Here is an 11,179-nt window from a genome sequence, read left to right as displayed (position 1 = left end):
GTGAGTGTACTGTGGAACGTACATCATTGGATTGTATAAAAGACTGTATAATATACTGGAAACCAGACGATATATGTATTTGTTTTGCTTGCGGGTTCGGAGACGGCAGTCAATGGACACATGATTGTTTGGTGTTGGATACGGAATCTCTTGAACGGAAAGCTATAGATGCTGTAACGAAATTTGAAGTTCGTGAAGAATTATTATCAATTTACAGAAAAAAACATGGACAGCCTTTTGCGATGATATGGAATTTCATTGAACGTTTCCGAGATCTTGTGTGGGACTTTGAATATAGACCCATTCTATTAAAAATTTTACTAGAAAAAGATTATGGGAAATACGTGGACATATGTTAAATTGTGTATTGTTTGATTTCCTTTTATTAGTAATCATGTATTGTGATAGTGAGAATTGTGGACAAAACATTAGTGAAAGTTGTGTGTTAGAAACGATAACTGTATACTTACGCTCAAATGGAATAAGTGGTATGCAGCATAATCCTGGAACTTTTCTTGAAAAGCACTTGTTGAATGATGAGACTTTAGTAGAACTCTTTGAAATTTTTCATGAACGGCATCGTGAAATTTCAATCACAAACTTTATGTTAAAAACTGGTGAATGTTTAAAAAATACTGAATTTATTGGACAACTTATTCCAGTTGTCATGGAACGTTCGTGTGAAATTTCAGTTTGCCATAAAATGTATATTGTAGACATACAGGGATTTAAGATTTCCCCGAATGAATTTGTGATACGTGAATTTTGTCTTACTGCGTGTGATGATACTTTAAATTTTCATTGTTTAGTAAAAGTACCATGTGAATTTAACGATTTACCAATAGGTTGCCAAAAACAAATCGATTGGCTTACAAACCACTTGCATGGCTTGTCATGGTCTAGTAAGACTGGCTATCTCGTATCACATATTCGGAATATTATGTATGATTTTTGTGCACCAGATGCAACTTTCCTTTGTAAAGGTGGGGAAAAATCCATTTGGATAAAGAAAATCTTTGCGTTAGCAAACGTTGTGGATCTGGAAAGAAAAGGTTGTCCACCATTAGCAGAATTACAAGGTACCGTTTGTAATGAAATTTGTTCATTTCATAAGCAAGTAGAATCAAAATCGGCATGTGCATATCGAAATGCACAACAATTGAATTATTGGTGGAAAAATGAGCGATCCACAACCCTTACTAAGGGCATAGCAAGTTTAATGTTTTCATTGTAATCTTAAAATTATTGTAAGGAAGATATATTTTATGGAGAAATAAAAATATAAAAGTTTAAAAAAATTTGTATTTATTTATTTCTAAAAAAAATCTACAAACATCTACTTTTTTTCTTTTTCATTATGTTTTCTACATGTTTTTTGACAAGCTTATCATTATTTTTTAATTTTTTATGATTAAACATTGCAATACATTTGTCAAATGAAACACCACGTATCATATAATACAGAAAATATAATACAAAATATCCACACATGATAGAATGATTATCTTGAACTTGTACAGTATTTACAAAATAGAGTTTACAATTCCTTTGTAGGAACTGTTGAATTAGTTTAGGCACACCCTGTGCTAGAGAATCAAAATAGTATCCATGTTTATTGTTATTGATATAGATCGCTACCCAATGGCTACCAGGTAAATCAGACTTGTCCAAATTAATAATCAGTCCTACAGGGTGTTGAACAAGTATAGGTAAACGATCAATGGGATAAATTCCAGTCACATTTGCAGCGGTAATACAGTCCTTTAGTAACACTTGTAATAATTGATCACTATACATGTTTATTAGTCTATTTCATCCTTACTTTCCTCCTCTTGTTTTATTTTGGATGGAACATACGTTGCACTATTTGGATTTACGTATAAAACATAACCATAGACTTTTAAGTATTCGGCATATAATAAAGCTTCACGCACACAACACTTAAATTGTCCAAATCTATGTTTTAAATAAGCACAAGAGTAAACATGAAATCCCAAGGAAGACGCTTTTGGGCACTGTAAATCTTCTAAATTCACAACAGTCCGTTCCAATAGTTGCTGCAGATAGTCCTGACGTGTTTTACCATAAGTATACAAGGTACAGGTATTAGCACAATATTGTTTCAATATAGTAGGTAACAATGAGTAATCTACATCGCCATTGTACCAGTCAATACCATAATCATGTTGTACTAGATGTTTATTCGAAAGTATGAGCGGCACACGTAATTCATGTAATGGATATGGTGGTTTAAAAATCCAGCTTTGTACAAAGGGGATATCAGGATTTACAATTGCAAGTTCCTTAATAATAATATGATCATCATTATCGTTGAACGCGGAGAAGTGAACAATAACCCTCATGGCACTCAAATGACGAAATTTTACATTGTATGATCAGTATATACATTCCTGTCTTTATCGATTTGAATGAGAGAGTCAAATTGAGCGTACACAATACATGTAATGGAATTTTGTAGAGGTTGAGAAAATGATAATTTTAAATTGACAGGGGAATCACGTATGACATCCCACGTAGAATCATCTAATGTTCCTGTTGGAGATAGAATGAACGGGTACAAAGTGTATCCATGTCGAAATTCTTCACGGGAAATTGTATGTGAATGATCTTGATAATATATACCAGTACCGGAAAACAGAGTGGAATATGTTTGAACATATAATCCATTTTCAAAATTAGGAGTGAGGGGTGTCGGTGGAAATGATTTTGAACCAACTTGTAATTGCAGTTTATTAACGTTAAAATGTTGAAATTCAAAAGGATTTACATGTGGTTGACCATTAAATGCAGCGTTTGATACAAAACCTATAACAACACCTTTTGGTACTTTACCCAAAAATAAATTATCGAGATTATATGAACTTACTTCTGCGGGAATGGTATAGGTACGAGTTTCAACACGAGTAAGAGGTATGCTGGCCGGAATGTGTTCCATGCCAGCATTGATTTGCATAGCTAAGTCGGCAGCAATATCTAGACGCCGCACGTGAAGTGTTACGTCTTCAAGTTTGACTTTATATGCTGTATTTTCAGCAGACATTAAACAAAACGTATCTTTTGTACGATGTAATTTTACACGTAAGCTTACTTTATTAGGAAGCATACATCCCACACCGGCAATATCAGCATGGATACGGCCATACATATCGAATGATGCACTATTTCTAACATACTGGGCACGATTTGTAAATCCAGTATTTGCATTACCTAATACATTAAATTGGTTTGCAGTATCTTTATACCATAAGCCCCCAGTTAAATGGGTTCGAGCGGCATCACTACCATAATTTAATAATGTTTCGATATAAGCACGGTACGGATATGAACCAGATGATGAACTAATTAATTTATCGTTTAATAAAACATCAACTTGACTAAATAACGAATGAAGAAAATTATTTACAGGTGCAACAATATCCGCCGCAACTAAATTTGTATTATCGTTTTTTGTAATTTTACATTTTACATAGAGATACAAGTATGCAGTGTGAATAAAATCACCAGTTTCACCAGGTACAACAAATTCAATTGGTCCTTCTGACGATAAAGTAGAAACCGGACGATATTCAACAGTGGAAGATGACTCAATAGCAGTTTGAGTCATTGGAATAGTAAACAAATCAAGTTCACTTGTACAACATTCAGGACTACTTCCACTGAGTAAAGCCATGATTAACTAAATATATCACCGGAATATTTTCGATTACGTTTGACCGGAGGACCGAATTGTACAATAGCAGGAGCCTTGCGTTTTCGTGGACGTCTCTTACCACTACCGGTTAACAACTGACTAAGTTTATTTGCAGCTTTAGTTTTTAATGTTTCTCCAGCTTCTTCTACGCGAGCACGAACGGATTCTTTAAATGGACGGTCTTCTAGTACATCACCTGCAACTTGTATTCCTGTTTGTAACGCTTGCCGGCCTACAGCTTTGGCACCTTGTTTTAATAAAGGCAATGCAAAACGAAATAAACCTTTAAAGAAACTACCAATCCCATGACCCCGTTGATAAACTGGACCTGAAAAGAAGGGAAGGCCACGTCCCCGCTGATAATACGTATGTTGCTTTTTCATTTTCCAGGAGAACGTTTAAAATGAAGTGTCACTGTCAATGTCCCGGAACGAAATGGTAAATTTCGTCCTGCGTGGTCCTTTAGTAGTATTTCAACACTGTTAAAGCAAAATTTAGAGAGTGGTATATAGTGAATATCTTGATATCGTAACGTTTGAACTTTTCCATAAGTCATATTGCCAACAGTTGCAATACGTAGTAAGGGAGCTTGCGTATCTCCCACCAATTGATATTCAATAAGATCAGTATACACAAAAATTTGAAAAGGATATCCAATATCTAAGTATGGTTGTTTAAATCCCTGTTTTTGAATAATGAGGTCATTTTTTTCATGAAAACCTAGTTGTATAGCCAAAGTAGGTGAAAGTGTTATAAATTCAACGTTTGGTTCAGAAGTAACATGAATAATATTGGAAGCGTTAAATCGTATAAATTCTGAAACTTTATTTAATTCTTCCAGTATGTGTTCAATGTTTGCATAATATCCAGGAGTAATTTTACTTTTCATAATTTCATGACCTTCTAATTTGTACCAAACGATATTTTCATCTTCGGTGACATTATGACACGTTAAAGGAATATGTATTTCACTTAATCCGACACACCAATCCGTATCTGTTAAACGTACAGTATTTTTCAAATTATTAATGAAATGGGTTGGACTATTTTTAGGATAAACGTCTGTACTTGCATTTGAAACCAGTGTAATGTAGAAACTGTCTTCAATGCTTTCAGAAATCATTTTCGTTTAAAGTGAAGTGTCAAGTTCGAAGTTCCAAAACGAAATGGTAAGTTTATACCGAGTTCATCTTTTAAGTTTACTTCTATCGTATCAAAATATTTCTTTTCAACTTTCACGTACTGCGGGTTATGAAATAAAATATTTTTGATTCGTCCATACCGCTCGTAAAATATACTAATTTTACGAAGTAAAGGTCCAATTTCTTCTTGTTGTTTTACAATATCCACACATACGTTAACTTCTGTTGGAATATTATAATCAAGGTTACAGGGATATTTTCCCTGAGGAGCCAAAAATTGTTCCCTATGATGATCTTTTATATACACCACTGAATTATAAAAATTTGAATTTTCATTCATAAAACCGAGTATATGTTGTAAACCTTTTGTTATGTCTAGAATACACCGATCACGTGACCGGAAGGAATGTTGAATATACACTTGATTCTTAAAATAATTATATTTTATTATACGTACTTTCTCGGGAATTAGATTTAAGATGGCTTTAATGGATGCATAATATCCCTCCGTTACTTTAACAGGATATCGAATATATTCACCATCAATAAATGTATCGATTGTAATTTGTTCACCCGGACCAACATTATAAAAACTCCACGGTATATTAATTTGTGTTAAGCCCACAACCCACTCTCCGTCCGTTAAATCTATGGCCCTTGCAAGTTTTACTCGAAATGAGGATGTTGTATTATCAAAAAGTGTACTACTTGCATTGGAAGGTAACGTCACGTAAAAACCGTGTTTCAATGACGAATTCATTATGCAGACTGAATACTAGATACTCGAATCCACGAATTCATACTTTCTGGGTAGCCTAACCATTTTACGAAAACCCACCCCTTCTTACGTTGAAGAACTTTTTCAATTAAATAGGTTTTGTTTGAGCTTAGAAATATTTTTTGTAATTCTTCAGCATAAAATATTCCTTTAATTTCATCACCATTCCAGTCTTTTAATTTATAAGTTACAGGATTTGATTTTATACATTTATCAACGAGAAATATTTCTCGAGACCAATTGGGCAAATATCCTTTTTCAAGCTTATGTTTATATTTAGTAATACGAACATAATCTCCTGCTTGAAATTTACAAGTTAATTTCTTCTTATGTACAGTCTTTCCGTACAGCGTATTCCACACTTGATTGATATTTGAATCATTTACTTCTGCGGGTGCCATTTTAATAGTTGAATGATAACTATGATTATAATTGTGTACAATTTGATCCAAGACATCAATGTACCGATACGTATTTTCTGCAGTAAAATAACGATATATTTTACTTTTAATGGTACGAATTACTCTTTCTACTAACGCACATTTCATTTCCGAATGTACACTATAATGATTAATCCCAAAATCTTTAAACACTTTCTTTACATGGCGATTATAAAATTCTGACCCTAAATCAGTTTGAACGTGAACCAGTAATGGCACTTGATTTAAAATTGAAGTTATTGCATTAGCCATTTCAGGCCCTTTCTTTGTTTTCACAGGAATGCAATACAAGTACCGCGAAAAAATGTCAATTGCACATAAAATATAGCGATATCCGTCATTATACTTTGCAATATTTTGCATGTCCGCCAAATCGCATTGTAATGTTTCATTAGGACCACTAACATAATATTGTTTCCGTGGAAATGTTTTTCGTATTGGAGCGTGCATTGTATATGCATCTTGTGATGCTAACCATTTTTTAATTTTCTCTCGGGATAATTTTGTTTTACGTTCTAATGTACTAACACTGGATAAAGATGCAGGATCTGAATACTTGTAATAGATTTTTGATAATTTTGTCATTTCTTATTTACATTTTATATTCTTTCCAATACCGAAATACGTTAGCTGCAATTGCGGGAGATACTGCAGTCGAAGAAGAATGCCGTTTTCGAATTTTACTGCCAGTCACTTTCGGGGTTGTAAAAGCAGGTGAAGGCGGTCCTGGTGTACGTGAACTAATAAATTCCCGAGGAACATTAATATCATCCAATAACGTTTTAAATGGCTGTAATCCTACTGGTTGTGTTGAATATTTCCGTGTACGAACGACATCATTTACTAAATCGATAATATTGGAACCGGGAATGATATTTCCATCGATAGCTACTGTACCTGTTTGATCCCACGAGATTTTCTGTGAATTAATGAGTTGTTTAAGTAATAAATCCGTTTTCCTTCGAAGTGTTTTTGGTACTGATTGTAATATGTCGGGTACAAGAGTTAAAATACCACTATCTGTACGACTACTTGCATTTTCTGAGTCAACAATGGGTAGGGCAATAGGATTTTCCGGTGTGGGACCCGATTTATAATGTAAATATTGATGTAATACTTGCTGATACAATTTCCATTTTTGTTCTCTACTCAAATCTGTACGATGTAAGATTTCGCTCATATCTTTATCTAGTCTTGATTGATGTGCTTCATGCGTCTTTAAATTAGATTGTATTCTATGAAGTGCATTTTCTGGAACTAATAGCATTTTACGTAATTCCGACATGTTATCTTCCAAAAATTGTTGAGGCTAAGGCACCAATGAGTGGCCCGAGAATTAATGGAAGTAATGCACCACCTTTCTGTAGTAATAATTTCTTTTTCTTTTTAAGAGAAAGTTTTGAGGAGAGAGCACGTAAGATCTTCTTATGTCTACGGAGCCTTTGCTTCTGAATTAATGATATGGGGATATTTCCTTTTATAGTATTTTTTGCTACTTGTGATATGGTACGAATCAAATCACCCGGTGCGTTTTGAAGAATAACTTTCCGATCGGATGGCTTGCATTTCGCAAGCGTGCAGAGCGTATTATAATGATGTTTTACCTTCAACATCTTGATGCTAACTAAACATAAAACGGTGTGGCCGCGTTTTTAACACTACTGTACACATGCATTATTTCTCCGGGAAATATATTTGTTCTCAGTCGTAGGGCATCATGTGTTTGTTGTGTAAGATCAAACAATAAATACGTGTGTGGTTTTTGTGTAATTTCCTCAAAGACATTTACGAGTTGTTTGCTTTCACGAGGCATAATTTGTCTTGCTAAATATTCAATTTGTAACTTATCACGTGGATTCTTAAATACCACTATATAATGTGCATTTAAACTAATATCTCGAGCATGCCGGTTTTTTGGAAATAAATTTTGAACAATAAATATTACGGTTAATTTCTTGTGGTGAGCGTACTTGGTAAATAATTTGGCCACATCATCATTTGTTTCTGACATTAAATCATCTAATATGAGTAATGAATTTTCACTTATATCAAAAGTATTTATATCGGGGATTCCTTCCAGAAAACGTATTTTTGCATCAACGTCCAAGTTTGGTATAACTGCGCCATAACACCATACAATTTCTTTAAAGGAAACATTAAACATATCATTTCTTTCTTTGATTAATCGATTCACAAAGTGAGTTTTACCAGCACGGGAAGGGCCGGCTATGAGAATAGTGCACGGATGTTTAAAACGTAACATCTTCGTTGCAAATGACACAATGTGATAGAAACTCTGCTTTTTATTCCCCAAAAAACGAGTCTCTGGCCAATCATTTATGAGATCTATAGCCATACGGAACAGTAACACTTTTTGGTACGTCAGTCACAATGTCAGCGTCTATTCGTCTGCGTTTACTGGTCACCATTTGATGTGTCTTTAGTTCTCTTCGAGAAAAGATGCGCAAATCTGGTTTCCGAACAATTTTGGATGGCATTTCGATTACAGTTGCCTCCCGATTCCCCGTCACTAAATCATAAAAACTATCAAAATTAATTTTATCACTTGTTCTGTGATTTAATGTTATTCCACGTATTTTATAGACATATTTCATTTCCCCACCAGCATTGCGTAAAGCGTAGGCGTAATTCTTTGCACCTAATGCTATTACTTTACGTATTTCCCAACCTTCGGGAACTTCATTTGTTAACCCACCCAAATACGAACTTAATTTTAATGGGAGTTGCTCATCTTTTCTTTGTATAAACATGATACTGTCCGTATCGCAATAGATTACATTCTGTTCTCCAACACTTGTTAGTAGATCATACAGCCACAGTCGTGCCCATGAGGTTATAAATGCTGCCAGCACAACATTTGAAAATGCTAATGGGATATTTTCACTCTCACAGTCTTTATATTGAACAATTAAATGAGTTTCACCAACTGGTGTTACAGCTTGAATTTCATATTTAGGATCTGTTAAAATTTTTAAAAAATCCTCTGCTGTATCAACCATTGTGCACTGTGAAAGGTCTGTTCTTTGTCCCCATTTCCCGTACAGCGAATTCAAAAACAGTTTCGCTGTACTGCGCAGGCCTGGATTATATTCTATGTTCTCATAATTTAACTGTATCCCCTCATGCCTGAAATATTCTTGAATGTACTTTTCCTGCTCTTCTTTTGTAGTGCATTCTGCAGGAAATCCTGAAGCTTCTTGTTTCATTTGTAAAAAGGATTTCACATATGACCCAAATAATCCTTCACAAACATCTTTTTCCGGGACTAATAAATCAAACTCCCATATTTCATGAATTTCAATTAGCTCATACCCATTGTCTAATGCTTTGTGCAGTTCGGGGGTACAAAACGTACCGGTAATGATACGTTCAAGATCTATGTGCGTACATTCATCATCATTTTGTTCATCCATGCACGATTTACACAATCCAAAGATTAATCTTCCTCCCGTAACATAAGGGAGGATTGGAAAATATAAATCGGAGGGTGGAAGAACACTGCATTTTACAAGTCCTTGAATGTTTCGCACATTGGGGAAATTGGGGCCATTGTGTACTTTAGGTACATTCACAGGCATGCCTCGTTTACACATTGTTGCGGGATAAAGGGAAGTGACATCTACGTAAACTACGTATTCGTCCTCTGCACAGTCTACATATAACTTAAAATTTTCTGTTCTACCTCCTTGATAGGCAGATTTCGGAATGAGAGGATCACGAATATGTTTGCACCGTTGTTCGAGGATCTTCTGTATATGTTTATCACGTTTTACCATTGCATCCCATTCACATTCCCAAATTTCTATTAAATTATAACCTAATTTTTTCAAATAGTTGCGGCAGTGCACTGTTTGTTCGTATCTCTTTTCAAAAGTGTTGTACGCACCATTTTCTTTGCATAAAATGCTATTTCTATTATCTTTATAACAGCTTTTACAGGAATGCCAGTAACATCCCATGAACTGATATATAGTGTTTGTTTTAGCGTCAAAACCATCGACTTTATATCTGCCAAACCGTTCCTCCAACGCATTATTCGAAGTAACAATAGATCTCTTTGTTACATGTTCCATATACTTCAACCATTTTAATGCTTTAATGCTCTGTTGTTGAGTAAGTTGGAACCCGTTTGGAGGAATAACTGGAATTGTGTTTTCAATCAGGTGATGACACCGGTACGTCAACATTGCTAGACTAGCGATCGTCGTGCTGGAAATAAAACATTGAATACCATTTGTTTTCTCTTCAATCATGGAGGTAAATTTAATTACTGCCTCCGCCAATATACGCACATCGTTCCGGCAGTACTCCAACAATTCTTTCTGAAAATCAAAAATATCACCATTCCGTACTCGCTCTTCATGCCACAGCATAAGTTCTGCCCGGTCTGCCGTACTACGTGAGTCTGGGTCATAATAATACAATGCCGGCCATTCTCCAACATAATTTTGATGTTCCTCTGTATTAAAGAGGTATGGAAAATCTCCTTTTCTCAATTCAACATTCAATCCTAAGGTTTTCGGTAATTTGGATAATTTTACACCAAGATAAAGAAAAGTGTCCCGAAAATAAAAACGATTACTAATACTAATTTGAAATATCTTTTGACCGTGCATAAGAACATGTGGAGTTATTTTTTGTTTCTCAATAAGTGTGCGAACACAAAATAGGCCATCATATCGCGAATTATTGTGAGCAAGTGCCACAATGATCTGATACTCTGGCCTTTCCATTAGCACATGTTCAATAAACGCCTCCATGGTTGTGAAAGAAAACATACGGTTCCCGGATATTTTATCTCCGCACTTGAAACATAAACTATCTACTCCTGTATTTATGCAGTGGAAACATACATTCAAACAACAACATAAATTTACGGCATGCTCCTTTTCACCTTTCTCATTTGCTGCTAATAGCATGGTTTCCACATCAAATATAATATACAAAAACCGTTCAGTGCGTTTTAGTTTACACTTTTGAACGAAACATCGATGGCCAACAGTTACGTGCACTTTACAAAGACTACAATAGTAGTCGCCGCATACATGAGGAGATTTTCTTTTTCTCACATCGTAAATTACACCAC

Source organism: Thermobia domestica, unplaced genomic scaffold (assembly GCF_964235325.1).
Source record: "Thermobia domestica unplaced genomic scaffold, izTheDome1.hap1.1 HAP1_SCAFFOLD_374, whole genome shotgun sequence".
Classification (NCBI taxonomy): Eukaryota; Metazoa; Arthropoda; class Insecta; order Zygentoma; family Lepismatidae; genus Thermobia; species Thermobia domestica.
Note: the sequence above shows the minus strand (reverse complement) of the source record.